Source organism: Lepidochelys kempii, chromosome 11 (genome assembly GCF_965140265.1).
Source record: "Lepidochelys kempii isolate rLepKem1 chromosome 11, rLepKem1.hap2, whole genome shotgun sequence".
Classification (NCBI taxonomy): domain Eukaryota; kingdom Metazoa; phylum Chordata; order Testudines; family Cheloniidae; genus Lepidochelys; species Lepidochelys kempii.
Window position 1 is genome coordinate 1,947,690 of NC_133266.1, and position 9,975 is coordinate 1,957,664.

Sequence of the window (9,975 nt, forward strand, 5' to 3'; positions counted from 1 at the left end):
TTAGCACCCACCGGCAGCTCCCCGCGTGCCCCCCCAGCTCGCCTCCACTCTATCTCCTCCCCTGAGCGCACCGCCGCTGCTCTGCTTCTCCCCCTCTCTCCCAGGCTTGCCGCAAACAGCAGGATTGGGCCCTAAGGGAGGCTCTGGGGCTGCCCCGGGCAGACAGGGAAGAATTGTTGGGGACGTAGAAGTGGGTGGCAACCTGGGCAGTGGTGACCATGAGATGGTCGAGTTCAGGATCCTGACAAAAGGCAGAAAGGAGAGCAGCAGAACACAGACCCTGGCCTTCAGAAAAGCAGACTGTGACTCCCACAGGGAACTGATGGGCAGGATCCCCTGGGAGGCTAATGTGAGGGGGAAAGGAGCCCAGGAGAGCTGGCTGTATTTTAAAGAATCCTTATTGAAGGCCCAGGAACAAACCATCCCGATGTGCAGAAAGAAGAGCAAATATGGCAGGCGACCAGCTTGGCTTAACAGTGAAATCTTCGGTGAACACAAAACACAAAAAGGAAGCTTACAAGAAGTGGAAACTTGGACAGATGACTAGGGAGGAGTATAAAAATATTGCTCGAGCATGCAGGGGTGTAATCAGGAAGGCCAAAACACAACTGGAGTTGCAGCTAGCAAGGGATGTGAAGGGGAACAAGAAGGGTTTCTACAGGTATGTTAGCAACAAGAAGGTCAGGGAAAGTGTGGGCCCCTTGCTGGATGGGGGAGGCAACCTAGTGACAGAGGAAGTGGAAAAAGCTGAAATACTCAATGCTTTTTTTGCCTCGGTCTTCACAGACAAGGTCAGCTCCCAGACTGCTGCACTGGGCAGCACAGCATGGGGAGGAGGTGACCAGCCCTCAGTGGTGAAAGAACAGGTTAAGGACTATTTAGAAAATAGTGCTGAGGGAGTTGGCGGATGTGATTGCAGAGCCATTGGCCATTATCTGTGAAAACTCGCGGCAATTGGGGGAGGTCCCGGACAATTGGGAAAAGGCAAATATAGTGCCCATCTTTAAAAAAGGGAAGAAGGAGAATCCGGGGAACTACAGACCGGTCAGCCTCACCTCACCCTGGAAAAATCATGGAGCAGGTCCTCAAGGAATCCATTTTGAAGCACTTGGAGGAGAGGAAGGTGATCAGGAACAGTCAGCATGGATTCACCAAGGGCAAGTCATGCCTGACCAACCTGATTGCCTTCTCTGATAGCTGGCTCTGTGAATATGGGGAAAGCGGTGGACTTTACCTTGACTTTAGAAAAGCTTTTGATATGGTCTCCCACAGCATTCTTGCCAGCAAGTTAAAGAAGTATGGGCTGGATGAATGAACTATAAGGCGGATAGAAAGCTGGCTAGATCGTTGGGCTCAACGGGTAGTGATCAACGGCTTGATGTCTAGTTGGCAGCCGGTATCAAGCTGAATGCCCCAGGGGTCAGCCCTGGGGCTGGTTTTGTTCAACATCTTCATTAATGATGTGGAGGATGGTGTGTATTGCACCCTCAGCAAGTTGTTGGATGACACTAAACTGGGGGGAGAGGTAAATATGCTGGAGGGTAGGGATAGGATACAGAGGGACCTAGACAAATTGGAGGATTGGGCCAAAAGAAATCTGATGAGATTCAACAAGGACAAGTGCAGAGTCCTGCACTGAGGACAGAAGAATCCCATGCACCGTTACAGACTAGGGACTGACTGGCTAAGGAGCTGTTCTGCAGAAGGAGGACCTGGGGATTACATTGGATGAGAAGCTGGATATGAGTCAACAGTGTGCCCTTGTTGCCAAGAAGGCCATATTAGTGAAAGCATTGCCAGAAGATCGAGGGAGGTGATTATTCTCCTCTATTCAGCACTGGTGAGGCCATATCTGGAGTACTGTGACCAGTTTTGGGCCCCCCACTACAGAAAGGATGTGGACAAATTGGAGAGAGTCCAGTGGAGGGCATGAAAATGATTAGGGGGCTGGGGCACATGACGTATGAGGAGAGGCTGAGGGAACTGGGATTCTTTAGTCTGTGGAAGAGAATAATGAGGGGGGATTTGATAGCAGCCTTCAACTACCTGAAGGGGGTTTCCAAAGAGGATGGAGCTTGGCTGGTCTCAGTGGTGGCAGATGACAGAACGAGGAGTAATGGTCTCAAGTTGCAGTGGGGGAGGTCTAGGTTGGATATTAGGAAACACTATTTCACTAGGAGGGTGGTGACGCACTGGAATGGGTTCCCTAGGGAGGTGGTGGAATCTCCTCTCTTGGAGGTTTTTAAGGTCAGGCTTGACAAAGCCCTGGCTGGGATGATTTAGTTGGGGTTGGTCCTGCTTTGAGCAGGGGGTTGGACTAGATACCTCCTGAGGTCCCTTCCAACCTTGACCTTCCATGATTTTATGATCCATATCCAGGGTTTTGGTTCAGTCTATTACAGAGATGGGAGGGTGAATCCACAGTCAGGGTTTTGGTTTGGCCCATTATCGAGATGGGGGTGTGGATCCGGATCCAGGGTTTTGGTTTGACCCATCGTAGTGATGGGGATTTGGATCCAGAGCCCTAGTTTTGGTTCAGCCCATTATAGAGAGGGTGAAATCCAGAGTCAGGGTTTTGGTTTGACCCATCACAGAGATGGGGGAGTGGATGTGGAGCCATGGTTTTGGTTTGGCCCATTATAGAGATAGGGTTGTGGATCCTGATACAGGTTTTGTCCGTTGCAGGCAGGTGGGGAAGCGGGAGTGTGGATCCAGATCTGGCTTTTTGGGATCCAGATCTGGGGTTTTGGTTCAGCCCAGTACAGAGATGGGGGTGTGTGGATCCAGATCTGGGGTTTTGGTTCAGCCCAGTACAGAGATGGGGGTGTGTGGATCCAGATCTGGGGTTTTGGTTCGGCCCAGTACATAGATGGGGGTGTGTGGATCCAGATCTGGGGTTTTGGTTTGGCCCATTACAGAGATGGGGGTCGGGTTGGATTGGGATCCTAGATTTGGGTTCAGCTTCACAAACGGCAGGCAGTTTTCCACTCTCCCTAATTCATGTCATTCTTAAAGGGCCTAATCCACCATGCTGGGGCCAGGATTGGGCCCATTTGCATCAAGGGCAGCTCTGGGTGCACAGGATTGGGCCCTTGGGGTTAGGGCTCGTTGCTGGAGTTTTCCCTAGGCAGAAACCCCCACTCCCTGCCCCCAGGCTGGGCAGTGTCAGCTAATCCCTGGGTTGCTGCCCCATGGCGGCTCACGAGACACAGTCCCAGTTGAGGATTACCAAGAGCCTGAGGGTACATCCGCACTGCGATAAACCCCACACCCACTGAGTCTCCTAGCCCGGGGCAGCTGGCCGGGGCCCGCCAGGCTGGGGTTAAGAGCTAAAACATGCAGTGTAAACGTAGCCAAAGAGCCCAGCAATGCTCCCATCTGTCTCCTGTCAGCTGGGCGCTTGCAGCTGCCCCTGGGGGCATCATACGGCTACTGCCAAAGCAACGCCCCTGGTTTGTACTGCTCGGTGGGGACTCGCTGCATGAAACCTGCCATCTATCAGCCGCCCGTCAGCGTGGTATCTGGGCGCCTGCCTGTAAAATCTATGAACAGACTCTGTGTTTCTGCTTCCCCATGGTGGATGCACTAGCCCTGCAGAGACAGATTCTCCCAGGCAGGGTGGCTGGGTGGCCAGGTGGCCTCTGTGCAAACCACAGAGCTCACACTGCTTTCCAGTCACTTTCTCCACCCAGCAGACCCGGTTGGACATGGGGAGAACAGACCAGATTCTCCCCTCCAGGGGAATTCGCGTGACTTTGTCCCGGCCTGGAAATTTGTCCTTTTGTCCCAAAATGCAAAACATCTCAGTGACCCCTGAAAACACGCCCCTTTGTGCCATCTCAGGGGGTTCTACCTACAGTGCGGCTCTGGCCCCCCTCACCCCAGTATCTGGGCACCTCACAATGTCTCTATTCCCACAGTATCCCTGGGAGGCAGGACAGGGCTGTCACCCCCATTGTACAGAGGGGAAACTGAGGCACGGAGTGGCTAAGTGACTCATCCACGGTCACACAGGGAGTCTGGGTCGGACTTGAACCAGGTCTCCCAAGTCCCAGGCCTGCTCAGATGAGTTTCCCCTGTGGCTCTTGTCGGCGCTGCTCGCAAAATGCTGGATCTCAGTAGCTTCCTAGGGAGAAGTTAGCAGGGGCAAAGGGAAGCCACATGGCCCAGCATGCAGCATCAGGAGGCAGGTGATCTGAGATCTGTGCCTGGCTCCCTGTGTGCCCTTGGGCAAACCCCGTCCCGTCTCATGCCTCAGTTTCCCCAGCTGTATCACGGGGCTAATGACACCGAGCACCCCATGGGAAGTGCTTTGAGGGCACTGGGAGAGAGGCGCTGGTCTCCAGCAGGAAGGGCAGGACGTCGGGGACAGGGCTGTTATCGCATAGAAAAGCCAGGAGCCGTTTGCCGTGGCGGGGGGCGGCCGTGGCCCCCGGAAGGGCCGTGAACATGAGCTAATGCAGGCGGGCGTACAAACGACTCGCTCTGTCTCCCCGGGGCCGCGGCTGTGCATCACGCGCCCCGTCTGCGTAGGAGGCATCTGCAAGGGACGGCAGCCAACTCCGCCTGGAGTGGGGAGATAAAATCTGGTTTGCTTTGGGCTGACGGTAAACAGCCATGTGCAGCCGGGGCAGGGACGCCATGGGGCTGGCTAAGGCTAAGGACTCCCTCCCTCTCTTCTTTCCCCCTTGGATGTTCGGAACCGAGAGAGGAACCCCAGGGGCCTGCCCAAGGAGCTTTCCCTGCCGCCAGCCCACACCAGCCCCAGCTCCGGGGTAGCCTTCTTGGGAGCACACTTGCATCTTCCTGGCTAAGGGCTCATCTCTGGGGCAGGGGGTCAGGGAGGAAGGCCTGGCTGGGAGCAGAGCCACCAAGATTAGGAGCTGGCAATCTCTCCCACTTGACTTAGAATAACTCTGCATCCCCTTGAAGCGCTGATCAGCTCCGGCCCGCTTGAGAGGAAGACGGCTCTGGGCTGGGATTCTGCCCACGCCACTCTGTGATGACGGGCGAGCTGAACTCCCTGGGGCCTGGCTTCCCCCCGGGCCCGGTTGCACTCGTGCAAAGTGAGAGTGAACCAGAGCAGAACAGCAGTGTTTGCCATCCCAGACTGGAGAGCAGGGAGCCTGTCTGTCCCAGGATCCACCACCTGCTGGGGCCCATGCAGAGGGGAGGAGGAGGGTGCCCGAGTCTAATGTGGAGGCTCCCAAGGGCCAGGCCGGAGGAGAGAAAGGGGTAGACTGGGACGAGGAGTCTGGTGGGATGGGGACTGGAGAGGGGAGGCAAACTGAGGCTGGCTGGGCAAGGACTCTGGGACTGTGAACGGGGGGGAGGCTGGGACTGGCTGGACAGCAAGACTGGGCCTGGGAGAGGAGGGAGACGGGGAGACAGAGAGGGAAATGGGGGGACTAGGAGCCAGTTGGCTAGGGATGGGGGACCACGGAGATCAGATCAGGAACCAGGGGAGGAATGGGGGGAGACTGAACCAGTCGATTTATAGATTCCAGGACCGGAAGGGACCACTGTGAACATCTGGTCTCATCCCCTGCCTGGCACAGGTCACAGGGCTGCCCTGACTTCATTCCTGTTTGAACTAGAGTGGATCTTGTTCCACCTAGGAACCAGTGCAGGGTGGGGTTAGACACAGACCCATTGGAGATGCTGGGCAGTTGGGGAGAACAGGGACTGGGTGTAGGGAGTGGGGGGAGAGACCAGGAGATGGGGGGAAACTGGGTCGGGGTAGTGAGCCAAGAAGGAAGGACTAGGGCTGGCTGGGCAAGGAGACTGGGACAAGGAGCCAGGTGAGGGGAAGAGACAGGACTGGGCCAGGGCTGGCTGGAGGTGATGGGGCAGAAGGGGTGAAGCTCGAAGGGATGGGCAGAAGAGTCTGTTCTCTGTAGCACATTCCCTTCCAGAGCCTGGACTGGACCCCAGGATTCCTGAGTCTCACCATTCCTCTGCTGTCAGCAGACACCTGAGAAAGCCACTGCCAAAGTGTGCGTCTCCTCCCCATCTAGAGCTGATCCATACAGAGGATAACAACCTACTACTGCTGTCAGTTACTCCATTAGCTCAAGTGGCAGAGGTCTGTGCGGTGAATCGAAGGGTTCCTACCCCGCTGATGACCCCTCTGGGTGCCAGTACGATGCCACCTACTAGAATTTCCAGTTTTACATAATGACGCGGTCGTTAATTACCAGCTCACATTCTGTTCTTTCCACAGGACCCTGCCTCACGGACCTGCTCTGGGATGAATCGGGGCCGTGCAGAGAAGGTTGCGGCTCCCTGTAGGGGCCCTGCCTCATTTGTTGCAGAAGCTGGCAGGTGTGTGGTGAACGAGGCAGGGCTCTGCCGGAGGAGACCAGATAGTCTCGTGGTTACGGCTGCTGGATGCTGCCCTGGGGAACTGGATTCCAGTCCTGCCTCTGCCACAGTTCCTGGGCAAGTCTCTTGCAGCAGCTTTTCATTGCGGGCGCCTCGTTTGCTGGCTGCCAGCTGGCAACCCAGGGGAAACGCTGAGCATTCCCGGTGACAGCTGAAGCCAGCGTGAGCTGGGTAAGGCTAAGGGCTCTGAAAAATTGGGGCTGAGGGGTCTCGAACTGGGCACACAAAATTAGTGGGAGCTTTTTCCCTTCATCTCTCTGCATTTTGACTTGCGACATGTAAGCCGGAGATGACGCCATCCCTTCTTTCCCAGGGGGGTGAGTGTGCAGGTCTCCGAGACGACAGTGATAAAATGACAGAGGAAAAATCGTTCTGTCCTCAGAGCAGGGTTCGAGCAGCGTGCTGTAAATAAGTCATAGGGCCATTCGCTGACCAGTGAGGATAAAACAAGAGACTAAGTGCTGCTCATTTAGCGAGCACGTCCCTCCCTGCACTGAATGAGGCCGGGGTCCTGTGGAGAAAACCCTGTGTGAACCTGTGATGACAGACAGTCTCCTAATGCCTACGCCCGAGGGGGCCAGATTGACACAGCCCAGGTAACTTTAATTCTGGCATTTCCTAGCTCACGCGTGCTCGACGTTGCAACCTTAATTATTGCCTTTTCACACGGGTTTTATTAATACTGTTAGAAGACGTTGAGGCAAGCGGTCTATCGGTATTAAATCGAACAGGACTGGACACTGCCTGGAACAGAAGGAACAGCTGCAGTCACATCCACTAGTGAAAACGGGAGTTTGTCTCCCTGTCACACCACTATAAATCAGGAGTGACACCTGAAGCCAAGGGAATTCCACTGGGGTAGACCAGCTGTAGGCGAGAGGAGAATCAGGTTTACCAACCTTCATGCTTCAGGGCATGAAGTGATCCCCCAGCTCGCGTCAGGAAGAAATCCCAGCCCCCATGGCATAAGGGTGCACTGTGTTGGCCAGTTACAAGTGGTTGCTGGCCATTCAGTTTGCTACACAATCCTGGGCATGAGGCCGGGCTCCAGAACTGAAGCCATACGCCCTCGTTGTTGCGACAATCACCGTGACCTGAGTGTAACCGGCTCAAGGATCACTGCTTGAGTCTGCACATGGCTGAGACCGGTGTCAGCTGCCCCGTTCATCTAGAAGGGGCAATCGCTCCGAAGCCTAAAGGTGACCCTGTCCGTGTCCCCATTGGTAACTGTCCTATTGCCGATCCTGAGGGCAGATAGATCCAACTGCCCCCCCGCCCAGGCTCCAAAGCCCCAAACACCCCCTACCCAGCTGCCAGCCCCCCAGCTTCTCCCCCACCCGCCCCAACAAGGCCGCTGGGCGTTGCCAGTACAAAAATCTGGGACACTGAGAAACTGAAACCTGGGGGACGGCATGAAATAAATTCCCTGGGATCCATAACCCGGAGGTGCTGCACCGACGGTCCCGTTGGGGCACCTCCCTTCGTTAACCCCTTCCTTCCCGGGCTGCCTGTGCTCTCAGGGCGACTCTCTGTCCCCCTCTAGTGGCCTGGCCATGCTTGGCTTGTGAGTCTGTTGCAGCCACCGTGCTAACTCAGGCCTGAGGCCTGGGAGCTTGGACTCGCCGGTGCGATCCCCACTGCCAATGCCCGGCGCAGGGCTGCGGTGTTACATCTCGCAGAGTTGCCGCAGGACTCCCAGCTCGCTGTGCTGGAGGCTGCTGAACGCAGGACCGTTCCTGGGCCCTTGGTTGTCGCGACACCGCGAGCTCTGGCAGCCGGGAGGCTGCGTGGCTCCCTGGCCGACTGGCACCTCAGCCCAGGCTCCTCGCGGAGGATGCTCCGTTGCCTCCTTTCTTTTTGATGAGGGCTGGAGCCGCCCACTCGGTCCAGCTCAGCTGCCCCGGCTGCTGGTACCTTCGCCTCTGACAGGACACCAGCTGCAGCTTGGCACAAACGCGGCTGTCCTGGCCCCCGTACAGGAGCCGGAGCAGGTTCCCAGGAGACTCCTCTGGAGCCCGAGGCCATGGGGATGGGCCCGTGAGCGAGACGGGCAAAGGAAGTGGCAAACGCGTGGGGTGATGGACCCCAGGGATGGATGTGTGGCTCTGTGTCCCCCTCTAGTGGCTGGAGCATGTAGGTGAGTCTGCCACTGCTGCCTGCCGCCCGGCAGAGAGAGGGGCCCGTCTGGAGCTGGGCCACTCGGCGTCCGGCCCGGGGTCTCTGCGCTCACTGGAGATGGGTCATTGCCCAGGCCCGTCAGCCGCTTCCTCATGGAACTCCCCAGCCCCTCCCCTGCTGCCGTCTGCAGTGCCAGCTGAGTCACCAGCCCCCATCCCGTCCGCCCCCCGTCCCCGTCTGCTGTTATCAGCCAGCCCCGCACAGACCCCCCACGCTGCCCGAGTCGCTTTCCTTGTTCCCAGTCACCGCCCCAGCTCCAGCCCCGGTGACTCATTCTGCAGCTGCCCCTCTCTGCTCTCGCCGCCCGTGCCGAATGGTGCAGCATGCCCCAGCCCACCAGGGCCGACAGGCCTTGCGGGGCAGAAATGCAGCCCCCCCGAGCTCATCAGCGGAGCTAGAAAGCGAAAGCACACGTGATGCCCACAGATGTGAAAACTCTCCCCTGCGAATGTCCAGGGCCGCGTGACTCCGAGGGGTCACGAATCCCCAGGCCAGCAGTTTGTACCCACAAGAATACCCCTGCTATGGCCCCCCGGCTCTAAGCCCTACCCCCCACCCACCCACCCAGTTCCAGCAGCGATACACAGCAGGCTCGTCAGTGGCTGGGAGCAGCCCCTAGAGGGAGCTGGGAGCCGGGGGGGTATATTCCTCCAATAATGCACGTCTCACTGACTCTTAGCCGAGGGGCTGCTCCGAATCTGTCCATCCTGGGACGTTTCCCAGACTGGCTGAGTTCCGTATGGCAAAGGCATTTAGGGAGGCAGGGGGCCACCTTTCAGGATCGGGCCCTGCATCTGCAATGCGCAGCCATAGTGGCTGCAGAAGGGGAAGCTACAGCCAATGGGCCCCTCCTCCTAGTGCTGCACTCCCCCTCCCCCTAGGGCCTGATCCTGAGCTCACTGGACTCCATGGGGGTTTTGCGCTCGACTTGGAAGGGAGCAGGCTCCGGCTCCTATATGTCCCCTTCCCTCTCCTCCTTTGTCCAGTCTTGACGTTATTGTCTCAAGAGAGGCAGCTCAATCTAGTGATTAGAGCAGAGAGGAGTGGGAGGAAGGACTCCTGCATTGTCGTCTGAGCTCTGACAGGAGAGTCGGCTATGGGGACTGGGAGTGAGACTGCCTGGGTTCTATTCCCAGCTAGGGGCTGGAGGTCAGGACTCCTGGATTCTTTCCCTGGTGCTTGGAGGGCAGTGGGGTTTAGTGGTTTGGGCTGGGGGGTCAGGACTCCTGGGTTCTTGTCTTGGATTTGGGAGGGCAGTGAGTCAGGAGTTGTGGGGTCTACTCGTGGCTCAGCTGTGTGACCCTGGGTGAGGCGCCATGCCTCAGTTTCCCCATCTGTTGAATGGAAGGCTGCCCTTAGCCAAGCTTTGAGCTCGTGCAGAGCATGACTTCTGGACTCTGACTCTGGCCTGAC